This window comes from Xenopus laevis, chromosome 9_10L, assembly GCF_017654675.1.
Source record: "Xenopus laevis strain J_2021 chromosome 9_10L, Xenopus_laevis_v10.1, whole genome shotgun sequence".
Classification (NCBI taxonomy): domain Eukaryota; kingdom Metazoa; phylum Chordata; class Amphibia; order Anura; family Pipidae; genus Xenopus; species Xenopus laevis.
The window spans coordinates 107,841,986-107,854,196 of NC_054387.1; the positions used below are offsets into that span (position 1 = coordinate 107,841,986).

Here is a 12,211-nt window from a genome sequence, read left to right on the forward strand (position 1 = left end):
CTTGTAGCTTAAAGAGCAATTCACCTTCATTAGCAAAATTGTAATAACATAAAAACCACAGGAATGTGTTCAAACTTTCATAACCTGCCAAATTTTGCAAAATGTACATGGTCATTAGGGGGTGTGGCCATAAAATAGGCATGGTCAAAACATTTTTGCCACGCAGTTTTGTCCCTCTTTCAATTTCCAAAATGTTGGGAGGTATGAAATTGGATTATTTGGATAAAGTGGAGTCTATGGGATAAAGTGTTCAGTAATTCTGAGCTTTCTGGATGACAGGTTTCCACTTAACAGATCCCATGCCTGTAATTAAAATGTTTTGAGATTTTAATAAGAGAGTGTAAAAACTTTACAATACAGATTATATAGGCAATCCATAGACTGCTAAGAATACGGTGTACTGAAAGTGGATGCGCAAAAACAAATTACCCTACACACGGGAGATGGAGCTAGTAACATTGCAGCCCTTTGTATAATATTTGAATAACTAACATTTCTCTTGTGGGGAAAGCAGGCATTTCTCTATACGTCAAGTCACTTTTTTAACAATATTTGTTTATTTCTCTAGACGTCAAACCAAATACAAAAACAACAATTCTACTAACAAAATGTCAAGCCGTGGTACACTGCTAGTTTTGCGTGTGTTCTTAGGTTCAGCCTTGCATACCCCCAGGCGTTAATCCACTGTCTTTTGCTGTTTGAAAAGTCAGAACCACTAGGGCAGAGAATAGAAAGAGACACGGACAATACTTTCATAGCAATTACACTGATCACCTCTGAAAGAAAGTACTGTACATTGGAAAGCTGCTTGGAAGTGGAATTTCTTTCAACGGCCAGAATATTATTTTTGGGTTTACATCCTCTTTAAGGAAAACTAAACTGATTTTATTTGGATTAATAAAATGAAACATGTTTTAACAACATTTTATATAATGAACGGAGTGGGTTTAATTTGCGTGTGTGTTAAGCCCAATACAATGTGTTCCTTGCCAGTACTGTAAAATGTAAATTGCCGTTACAGGAATCCCTGTCTTAGTAAATGCTTAGAATAATTACGTGCAACAATGATGTATTTTGGTAAATATATGTATATCTTGGTAGGAACTCCCTGAGCACAGAGCTCTTTTTTACTTTACTGCCAAGACACATTAGCTATAGGGGCTTAGGAACTTGATGTCGTGAACATGATGTCACTCCAAAATCCATGCCTGTACATTGTATATGCGGCTGTACATCAGAAGCACAATCGATGCTACGTGAACAGAGATGTCATCACCACTACTAAATCAGAGGGATACAATGTAAAACTATCTCTGAGACTCATCACTCATTTATATACACTTCGGCCTCGTGTTTTTATATGGTCATGAAACTCCTTGGTAACTTATAATATCCTTATATTTTACAAGAGGGGGTACTTTATTCACTTTATATACTATATACCTTTCTTTTGAGAAAGGTCCCAGCAGGGGACCGAAACGTCGATATAATAAAGGAGTATTTATTTAAAAAATTCCCTGTGTGCATCGGCATCTACTTACCTATATTTGAATTCCTGGGAGCACCAGGGTATGTAACTTATCGGCAAGTGTGTGCAGTGGCATTGTGATGTATATGTATGTATATACAGTATATACATATATATATACATATATACATATATACATATATACATATATATATATATATATATATATATATATATATATATATATATATATATATATATATATATATATATATATATATATATATATATATATACTTGTTTATTTATTATAGTGACTGGGGCCTTGGATTATATGTAGGAAAAGTGTGGTGAACAGCTACAAATTCACAGTGAAGTTGGGATTCTGGAAAAAAAACACTGCATCGTGGCTAAAACATGGTGATTTGTATACAGAAATGTTCAAACACTGCTTTTGTAAGGGAGTATTAAGAATTTGGGGAAACTCATGGTGTGAAGGAGGGATAGGGAAAGTGAGGCTGTTTTGTTTGGGCGCTGCAGGCCTCACAGGTGGATCACAACACCCCAGTTCTTATGTAGATATTAAAGGGGTGGTTCACCTTTAAGTTAACTTTTAGTCTGCTATATAATGGCTAATTCTAAACAACCTTTCAAGTGGCTTTCATTTTTTCTTTTTTAAAGTTACTGAATTATTGTTCTTCCGACTCTTTCCAACTTTCAAATGGGGGTCACTGATCCCATCTAAAAAAAAAAAAAAAAAATACTCTGTAAGAGTTGTTGTTTTTGTTAATCATTGATCTATTCAGGCCCTCTCCTAATCATATTCAAGTCTCTTATTCAAATCAATGCATGGTTGCTAGGGTAATTTGGACCCTGGCAACCAGATTGCTGAAACTGCAAACTGGAGAGCTGCTGAATAAAAAGCTGAATAACTCAAAAACATAATTAATAATAATTGAAAATCAATGGCAAATAGTCTCAGAATGTCACTCTCTACACCAGTGATCCCCAACCAGTAGCTCCCGAGCAATATGTTGGTCACCAACCACTTGAATATTGTTCCCAGTGGCCTCAAAGCAGGTGCTTATTTTTGAATTCCAGGCTTGGAGGCAAGTTTTGAAAGCAGAAGTTAGTTCTAAAACAATATTTCAAAATATAAGCACATAGCAGAAATGTGATTGTTATATAGGAACTAGGGGTGCAGCTGTGTCTCTGCACTGTTCATTTCTGCTGCACAAAACAGGAAGCTACTCCTGGCTTCCCACTGTAAGGGCTAGTCCACACGGGGAGATAGCGACGCGTTTGCGGTCGCGGCGACAAAGCGCCGCGACAGTCGCAGCGACCGGCGCAGGCGACAGTTTTGTATGGGCGCCTATGTAAAAACGCCTGTGCTAACCACACGAGGCGATGCGCTTTTCAACAGTCGCCTGAAAATGCCTCGCCAGGCTTTTTCAGGCGACTGTTGAAAAGCGCATCGCCTCGTGTGGTTAGCACAGGCGTTTTTTCATAGGCGCCCATACAAAACTGTCGCCTGCGCCGGTCGCGGCGACTGTCGCGGCGCTTTGTCGCGGCGACTGTCGCGGCGCTTTGTCGCCGCGACCGCAAACGCGTCGCTATCTCCCCGTGTGGAATAGCCCTAAAGCTACAGTCAGCAAGAGCAGGAAACACTGGCTCTTAAAACTATGTTACCCCATTAATGATGCATTAAGTAAAAAGCAGCCACAGTGAGCACTGTTATCACAAGCTGTATCCACTTGAAATGGTACAGTAACACAGACACAATGCTTTCAGAAAGAGTTAACATATTTTGGACAATAAAGAGCATTCCAGGCATATTTATCATATTCTCATTAAGCAGGGCTACGCACAATACTAGCACAGACAGTGCGCCAAGTTCAAAAGGGTTCTTTTTATTTTGTATCCTCGGAATTGCACAATCATACAGTTGCACAATCTTATCCGTAAGCACGGCTAGCATTCCTCCAATGCCTGAGATATTTCCCCAGCAGAGAGCTTGCTCAATCTCCGTTGAATTACTCGTGGGTAATGGAAAAACACAAGGATGTTACGGGCTGTATTTCAGTTTCCTATAAACCTTCACGTTTTGTCTTTTTACCCTTGCAATTTATCTTCGGATAGGTCATGGGGATCAAGCACTTGGGTGGGGGCGATTGTGATCTAATGTAAGAGAATAGTGTGAACTGCACGGTTGGATTTCTGGTGATATTTTTGTAGCTTTGAACTTTTGGGTAAAGAGCAACAAGTAAGAACTCTTTATCTGTTATGTGCCTTTCAGGGTAATGAAACACAGAGTACTTTCAAGCACATTAGTGCCAAAACCTAAAACTGCTTCCACACACTCACTATTCAATATAAGCTTATGGGGAACAACTCTGGGCATTTTCGTGTTTTACAATAAACATGCAACTAAAAGCTCTAAAAACAGCCCCCGGTGCCATAACCCTCTGGCTAATGGCACACAGCATGCATTGGCTTTTCCCCAATGTGCTTCCATCAGCTTCTTCCTATATCTGTCCTGACAGGCACAGTGGATATAGGTGCTAGTGCATATATTTGTGTTTCCGCACCGGTATCCGTTTGGTGTCTTCACACAGGCTGACGCCATGTCTATCAGTTCTGATAAAGGAAAGGGCAGATGGGAGCACTAGCTTTCCTCTGCTCACTAGATAAAAGTCGATTACCCACCACAAATCACCACTGACATGAATTGAAAACTCAGAGGGTCACACTCCATGCAGAATGGCAGTGATCATGTAGTTCGACCTCCAGCTACAGATCCATATTTGGTAGCAGTTGTTTCTGATTGCCGCTACTAATAGCATGAATCCAACCAGTCGGGGGCTGATGGTGTTTAGGCTCTCCAGTTATTTTAAAGGAGAAGGAAAGTAATCTGGCACTTGGGGGTGCCAAATATTAGACACTCCCAAGTGATTGTATTGACTTACCTGAAACTGTGGGGTGGTGCTCCTATCAGCAGAAAACTGCACCGACCCAGGGCTCTTCTAGCAAGCACCACGGAGAGATCCTCTTCCAGCTTCTTCTTTCTTCAAATTTCCCGGGGCAAATGCAAATAGCTGACTTTTTAGTTAAAGTTCGGCTTTTCGTTCTACTGCGCATGCGCAGCCACGCAAAGAAAGAGGAAAACGGAAGAGGATTGCTCTGTGGTGCTCACTGGTATAACCCCGGGCCAGTGCAGCTTGCTGCTGATAGGATCACCAGCCCAGGGTTTCAGGTAAGTCAATACAATCACTTGGGGGTGCCTCACATTTGGCACCCCCAAGTGCACAAAGACTTTCCTTCTCCTTTAACTACAACTCCCAGTAACCTTTCTTTGGCCGCAGTAGTTCGCAGCATCTAGAGTCCAGTGATCCCCAACCAGTAGCTCGTGAGCAACATGTTGCTCTCCAACCCTTTGAATGTTGCTCCCAGTGGTCTCAAACCAGGAGCTTATTTTGGAATTCCAGGCTTGGAGGCAAATTTTAGTTTTATAAAAACCAGGTGCACTGCCAACAGAGCCTCAATGTAGGTTGACAATCCACATAGGGGCTACTAAATGGCCAATCTCAGCACTTGTTTGGCAACCCAAGAATAGTTTTCATGCTGGTGTTGCTCCCCAACTCCTTTTACTTCTGAATGTTGCTCACGGGTTCAAAAGGTTGGGGATCCCTGATCTAGACAGTTGCAGGGCCCCATGGTGTTTATGTTTGCATTTCTCACTTCCTACACAATGTACCACTGCCATGTACAACACAGGCGATGCTAAATTTAGGGTCGTTCCTATGATCCCTCCTAAAGAATTATAGGCAGCATTATGAGCAAAGTGAAACGTGAAAGATAAAAGTCTAAAATCTAGAAAAAAAGAAAAAAAAAAAGACTAAAATCAGACAATATCACAGTGGTACCATATATCTGCAGCATGTTGCACCACTTGCACAAATGGCCATGTTGTTGTGCACCATACATATACAGGTATGGTACCTGTTATCCAGAATGCTTGGGACCTGGGGTTTTCTGGATAAGGAATATTTCCATAATTTGGATCTCCATAGCTTAAGTCTAATTGAAAATCATTTAAACGTTAAATAAACCCAACAGGCTGCTTTTGCCTCCAATAAGAATTAATCATATAGTTTGGATCAAGTACAAGGTACAGGTATGGGACCTGGGGTTTTCTGGATAACGGATCTTTCAGTAATTTGGATCTTCATACCTTAAGTCTATTAGAAAATCATGTAAACATTAAATAAACCCAATAACTTGCTTTTGTTTCCAATAAGGATTAATTATATCTTAGTTTGGATCAAGTACCAGGTATTACAGAGAAAAAGGAAATGATTTTTAAAAATGTGGAATATTTCATTATAATTGAGTCTATGGGAGACATTTATTCCGTAATTCTGAACTTTCTGGATAACTGGTTTCCAGATAATGGATCCCATACCTGTATATAGTGCCATTACACAAGGAGCACTATATTTTACATTGGAATCTGAATAGGCAGGTAAGAATAGGGATACTCTGCACAAATGTATTCACGAATAGCATTTATGTGAGTGCAGCCTAAAGGTTAAAGTGTTAGCAGACTTTGGTGTTCCCAAACAAACTACTTAACTCTGCGCCTCGCGGTGCGTGAACGTGAATGAATGTGCGTCACGTATGGCTTGGGCTGAATGAAGGGGGACACGCTTGGAGAACATCTATTTGAGAAATGAAAGAATAAGGGTGACTGCATGTCTTTAAGGGAGATTAAGGACATGGACAAACACACAAAACACTAAGGGCTATTTACCCTTTAACTGGTAATGCTACATTGCACAGAGAATGGAGAAACATGAGATTTTGGGAGTGTTCTGAACATTTGCCCTTTTGCTTGGGCACTTTGACGTTTCCAGTCTATTTACTGACTTCAAGCCATTTAAAAAAAAAAAAAAAAAAAAAAAAAAAAAAGGCTTTTTGCCTTAGCATAACACTCTGGCCTTTTCTATAAGGCTCACCCCAATGTACACCTCAAAGAAAAACAAGCTCTCACGGTTGGCTAAAAGAAGCCTCTGGGCAATGATCAGCTCCCACCATTAATGCCCCTTAACCCTCCTGTCAGAATCACTTAGGGCTGTGATTGTAGAGAGCTTGTTCGTGTAAGAGAGCCTGGAGCCAATGAGGGAAAACTGCTCAGGGTTTGTGTGTGTGTGTGTGTGTGTGTGTGTGTGTGTGTGTATAGGAGATCATGTGCAGCCTGGCTCTGTAAGTTTATCAGCCCTGCCAGCTCTGCTTCAGTCTTTGTCCTCAATCTAATTGGAAGCTGAATGATGCTTTAGCCTCTGGGTGTGTGTGAGGCACAACAATCCTAGCGCTCCCCTTGCTCCCACTTGCACAATGTTCCTGCCGGCCGGACTTCATGCAGCACAGAATGCAACCACTAACTGTCAGGTGAGTCTTTGTGCAGGCACTTACGGGTGCAATTGAGCTGGCGTTACAGACACGAGCAGCTTAGAACTGTAACCATTATAGGGTCAGAGATAAAGACATGTTATTGGGGGGGGTGCAGACTGGGCTAATTGCCCCCAAAGAGGAGCAGCTGTATGCAGAGGGTGCGATAAGACACATTTATTTTAATTACGATTGTCCTAATATCCTGACATGGTTATGAACTTCTAATACTATTGTATGGCATTAGTGGTCACATGACACACAGATTATCCTGGCCAACAGATGAAAAAAGACTTTTCATTTCTGGTTTTTTTAAGGGATTTAAGATATGAGCCCAAAATCAGTGAGCAGTAAGACTTGGGAGTGGAACCTTTTAAATGCTTTAGGCTTCCTCCGTCACATTGGTGTTATTAATAAGGTCATTCCTTTAAGTAGGGCAAACATATTCTGATGCAACATAAATATGGCATTTCTCTTTAGCCCAATATCTTATATAACAGACCATCACATCCTAAATGTCTGCATTATAAACAATAGTTGCATTTTTTTCCTTTACGTTGATCTCTCATTTGACCTGGGCCCCCAGCATTTGGAACACAGATAAAAGTGTAAAAAATATATTGTGTTGTGCAATATATGATATAAATATATATCCACACACAAACGCTATGAACAACATGAAAAACACATGCTTAAAAGAGATATAAACCTATAAACCCAAATATAAAAATATGCCTAAAGAAAGAATATATCATTCTAAGCCACTTTCAAATTTACATTCATTACAAATTAACAACGACATTAAAGTTATTAGTAATTGCAACTGAAAGCAGTATTTTGCCATCTCCTTCTGCACTGCTGGTTCTGACTCTAAAAGCAATGTAGCAGAAGTCTGCCTGGAAGGCTTCTTCACAGCTTGCTTCTGCTACACTGTTTCAACCACCAGGGAGAGAGAAACAATATAAATCATATTTAAATGTAACTTTGAACGATTACAAATAAGTAATTAATGTATTTTGGAAGTTGCTTACAACTATTTTTTTTTTTATATATTAGCCTAATGTTGTTGTTTGGGTTTATAATTCTTTTAAAACAAGTGCCTAGTGATGTCATGAATTCTAAGTCAAAGTTCTTCTATATTACAAGAATTTTAATATCCCCTATGCAAAAATACAAGGGAAATAGAAGTCAAAGGAGGCTGTTGGGGGGAGTGGTGATGATGGGTGTTGGAGATAAGCAATAGCATAGATATCCCTGATTTATGTAATTTTACCCTTCTGGAAGGAGCCTGGCATTTTTTTCATTGGCAGTGATCCCGCATTAATTCCAGCGCTGCTTATTTTAAATACAATGATAACCTGCATAAATAACCCTGACTCCAATAATTGTCAAGCTCAAGTTGAACTCCTGGGCTCTAAGTGGTTTTAATCAATGTATTTACTTTGCCTTGGGAGGGAGGAGATCAACATGCAATATGCTTCTATGGTATGGGAGGGGGGTAAATGCTCCAGGGAGTAATATTTGGGGTTTTTGAGCACTACATGATGAAGGGTTTACAGCACAAAATGTGAATGCTGTTAACAGGGGCCATAAATTCTTGTTACCAACTGGTGTCTGTTGACTTTTGCTCTCGGGACAGAAAGGGGTAAAATAACAGCACTAATGAGACAAGGAACCACATGCCTTTGTCCCAGCCTTAATGTGGCCATAGACTAAAGCTGGCCACAGACGCAAAGATCCGATCGTATGAATGTGTGGAGTGTCCCGACATTTTTGTCCAGCGGAGATCGGTCGTTTAGTCGATCGGACAGGTTAAAAGATTTCTATCAGCTGTCGATAACATCTCTGCATGTATTGCCAATCGTATGATTTTCAGTGGGAGACCGAAAATCTGGGTCACTAGCTTTTGTCAGACATAACTTTCATACGATTGCTGTCAAGGGCAGAACATCGTCTGATCTGTTCTTTTACTGCTTTATTTGATCTGAATGGTTAGTGGCAGGTTGGGAGATGGAGAAGTCCGATCATTGGAGGATTCGAACGATCGGATCTTTGCATCTATGGCCAGCTTTAGAGATCCGCTCGTTTGCCTAAGTCGCCAAACGAGTGGATCTCTGCCCGATATGCCCACATTGAAGTGGGCGATATCGGGCTGATCCGATCGTGGGCCCTAGGGCCCAATGATCGGATCTCATAATGCAGGAGAACGGGCGGTCAGATCGTGGGACCGCATAACCAGCCCGATCGAGATCTGGCCTACTTTCGGTCAGATAGCAATTGGGAAAGCCCGTCACACGGGCCAATAAACTGCCGACTCAGTCTGTCGGCAGCTTTTATCGGCTAGTGTATAGGGGCCTTTAATAACAAGGGCAGCCCTGGGCTGAGTCTGTAAACATATCTAGGGATTAAAGCTTATGCTGCCAAGTGCAAAATAGAAGAGGGGAATGGTGGTTAGCACAGCTTTTCCAAATGATATGTGTCCAATTCCTTAATAGTTGCTCTGTGCTGCAACTGCTGCAAAAGATCCAAGTATAAGAGAAGGAAGAGGAACTCCAGCAGTATTACTGCAAACAACTTTTTATTCCAGGCAGTGATAAACACAACATGTTTTGGGTTCAATACCCTTTATCAAGTGAATGCTTGATACTTGACTAAAGGGTATTGAACCCGAAACATGTTGTGTTTACCACTGCCTGGAATAAAAAGTTGTTTGCAGTAATACTGCTGGAGTTCCTCTTCCTTCTCCTATACTTGGATCTTATGCTGCCAAGTGGTAACATTCAAGCATCTGTGATGGCAATAAGGCTTTGCAGAATTCGGATGCCATGTACTTGAGCTAAACCAGCACAGAGCCTGCACAGTGTGTTGTTGGCATCAGCTTGCATATGCTCCATCGGGGGGGTCTGTTCCTGTAGCCTCAGCCTGAACCCTATGAACATGCCCCATGGAAGCTTATTGCTTTTTTCAAAACCCTCTGTTTGATAAGGCAGTGCTGCCGACATTACTTAGCTCATACTGTCTGGCGGCGGCAGAGTTCTTATATGTAGTAATAGGGCTATAGTGTCAGAATCACTGAATGAATGCTGCAGTGCATAACTCCAAAGACAATAACAGGCAGTTGCATGTTTCCAGCCCTGGGACCGATCCCAGCAAAATATAGTTGAACATTTATAAGGCACTTTAAAAATGAGGGGTATGTCATTTACAACTTCCTGAAAATAGCTGAGGATATTAGCTGCAGCGCTACTTTTTATCAGATGCAGAAAGCAGCCAATTTTTCCTATATGACTGCATTAGAGCAGCTCTATAAACTGATCAGATAATACACTGACATCTGAAATGGAGTATATTTGGCAACGAAGACTTTCTCCAGCGTGGCAGAGCCTTGGTTTTCATGAACTGAAAGGGTTAGTGGAAACGGTGATACAAATATCCTTCTGTCCTGTGGGTGGTTGGACAGTGCAGGTGGAGAAGCCTATGCAGTGTTGTTAGCCAGTGCAGCAGTTACACAAAATCCACAGCAACTCAACTTTCCCTGGATTTAGAAATATGAGGCTGGTGGGGCCGAGAACTGTTATTTCCACTGGGCACAAACCCCAAAGAGGATGTGTATTATACTCCCATTACAATCCTTTGAACTATCAGCATATTGATTCTGATGCGTCAGTCACTTTGGCTGGGGCCAAAGGGGAGATTTACTCAAATCTGTAGCCAAAAGCACTCATGTAAGCAGAGAAACCCACTTAGGATCACTGCAGGCTATACTCCCTTATTAAACTCACTTTCTGCAAATAAAAATGGCGATAAAAACGTCCATTATTATTCTGCCTTCGGCAACGGTCAGCTATAACAGAGGTTGCCCTAATAACTCACGCTAACAGCTCCTTCATCAAAGCAATTTAGTCATCCATATATCTACCCCCCCATCTGCATACTAAACAATATGGCAGTTCCAATTCTATGCAAATTGAAATATACAAAGGAGGAATGGCACTATACCTTGCAGACTCTAAGGAAAAATTAATAAAAACAAAGGTTATATTTACCCTTGGATTTGATGCACCCAAGCAAGTTTGTGTGTTATATTTAGATCTAATAAAGGGTTATACAGCAGGTGCAAATTCCTTCCTATGTATTGAGGTTATTATTATGATGTAATATATCTAGGTGTTCCTCTATAGCTAAACCAGGTACAAGCTCTTAATATCAGGACACATTCTAATCAATATGCATATTTATAAGTGTAACCAAACTAGTTTTAGGCAGACATTAGAGAGGCAGTGATATAGTAATATATATTTAATGTGTATTGTATAATAAGATGATGCATTTTGAAATGGATAGCAATGTTCAGATAACGCTGTCAGAGGCTAATAGTAATAAGGGAATTCTCACAGGTTGCTTTCATTTAAAGAACGAAGCGATTGTTTCCGAAACCGCAGAGCAAGTTCTTCCAATTTATTGAAGACTAGGGGGGTAATGTATTTCAGTGCATCTTTTTCTAATTTTCTAGTCCAGTAACCCATAGCAACCAATAGACAGTTAGCATATGCTGGTTGCTTTGTGTAAGAGCACCCAATGGGGACATGTCAGCAATTCTTGGTATTAGGGCAAAACTGTAATGCAGATTTTAGCCTGATGGGAAAACAAACACTTGTGATGAACCTACTAGAGTTTGTGATGCCCTAGTAGAGTGTTATTTTCTACGAATTTTACTCTACTTCTGCAATCAATGTCCCTGGGAGCAACTTCCCTCTGATCATAGGAGCATCACATTTTTATTTTGTTTTTATACATTCTATTGAAAATTCCCTGTACTTGTGTATCCTGCTTCTCACTGCACATGCAAACATTCACATTTAATGAAACAGGGCTCAGACTTTAAGTGGGACAGCTGGAGGAGCTGGAGACCAGAATATGTCATGCAAGGGGATCCTCTGAGCTATTACATTTTTAATTGCAAGCGGCACTCGCACAAAGATAACATCGGGAGTCCAGAGTCGGTCAGATAAGATTGACCCTATTCAAATGAGTAAAGGAATTCAATAGGCCAATGATCAAGCCACGGCTTACTGCAATAGTGCATGCCCCATGTGTATAATACATAATTTATTCTCTATAGCTCTTTAGATACATGAAATAACTTATATAGTGAATAAAGTACCCCCTCTTGTAAAATATAAGGATATTATAAGTTACCGAAGGAGGAGTGTTTTTATACAGGTTATCCTTTATTTTGGCCGAACCCCTGAACCTTTGCGAAAGATTCAGCCGAATACCGAACCGAATCCGAAC

General features: G+C 40.7%; 2 protein-coding genes across 8 annotated transcripts in view; one reads left to right on the plus strand and one right to left on the minus strand.

The window, feature by feature from the left end:
- LOC108701567 (uncharacterized protein C7orf50 homolog) overlaps nucleotides 1–12,211 on the minus strand; it is a 197,181-nt gene that overhangs the window by 66,995 nt on the left and 117,975 nt on the right. The gene's annotated exons all lie outside the window — the stretch shown is intronic.
- Nucleotides 1–12,211, plus strand: part of gpr146.L (G protein-coupled receptor 146 L homeolog) — a 51,152-nt gene that overhangs the window by 26,932 nt on the left and 12,009 nt on the right. For 3 of the 5 annotated variants that reach the window (XM_041575551.1, XM_041575549.1, XM_041575550.1), the window contains exon 1: nucleotides 6,689–6,916. The exons of the other annotated variants lie outside the window; for them this stretch is intronic. The gene's annotated coding sequence lies outside the window, so the exon portion shown is untranslated. Of the gene's footprint in view, nucleotides 1–6,688; nucleotides 6,917–12,211 lie in introns of those variants that run through there. 5 annotated transcript variants of the gene reach the window in all.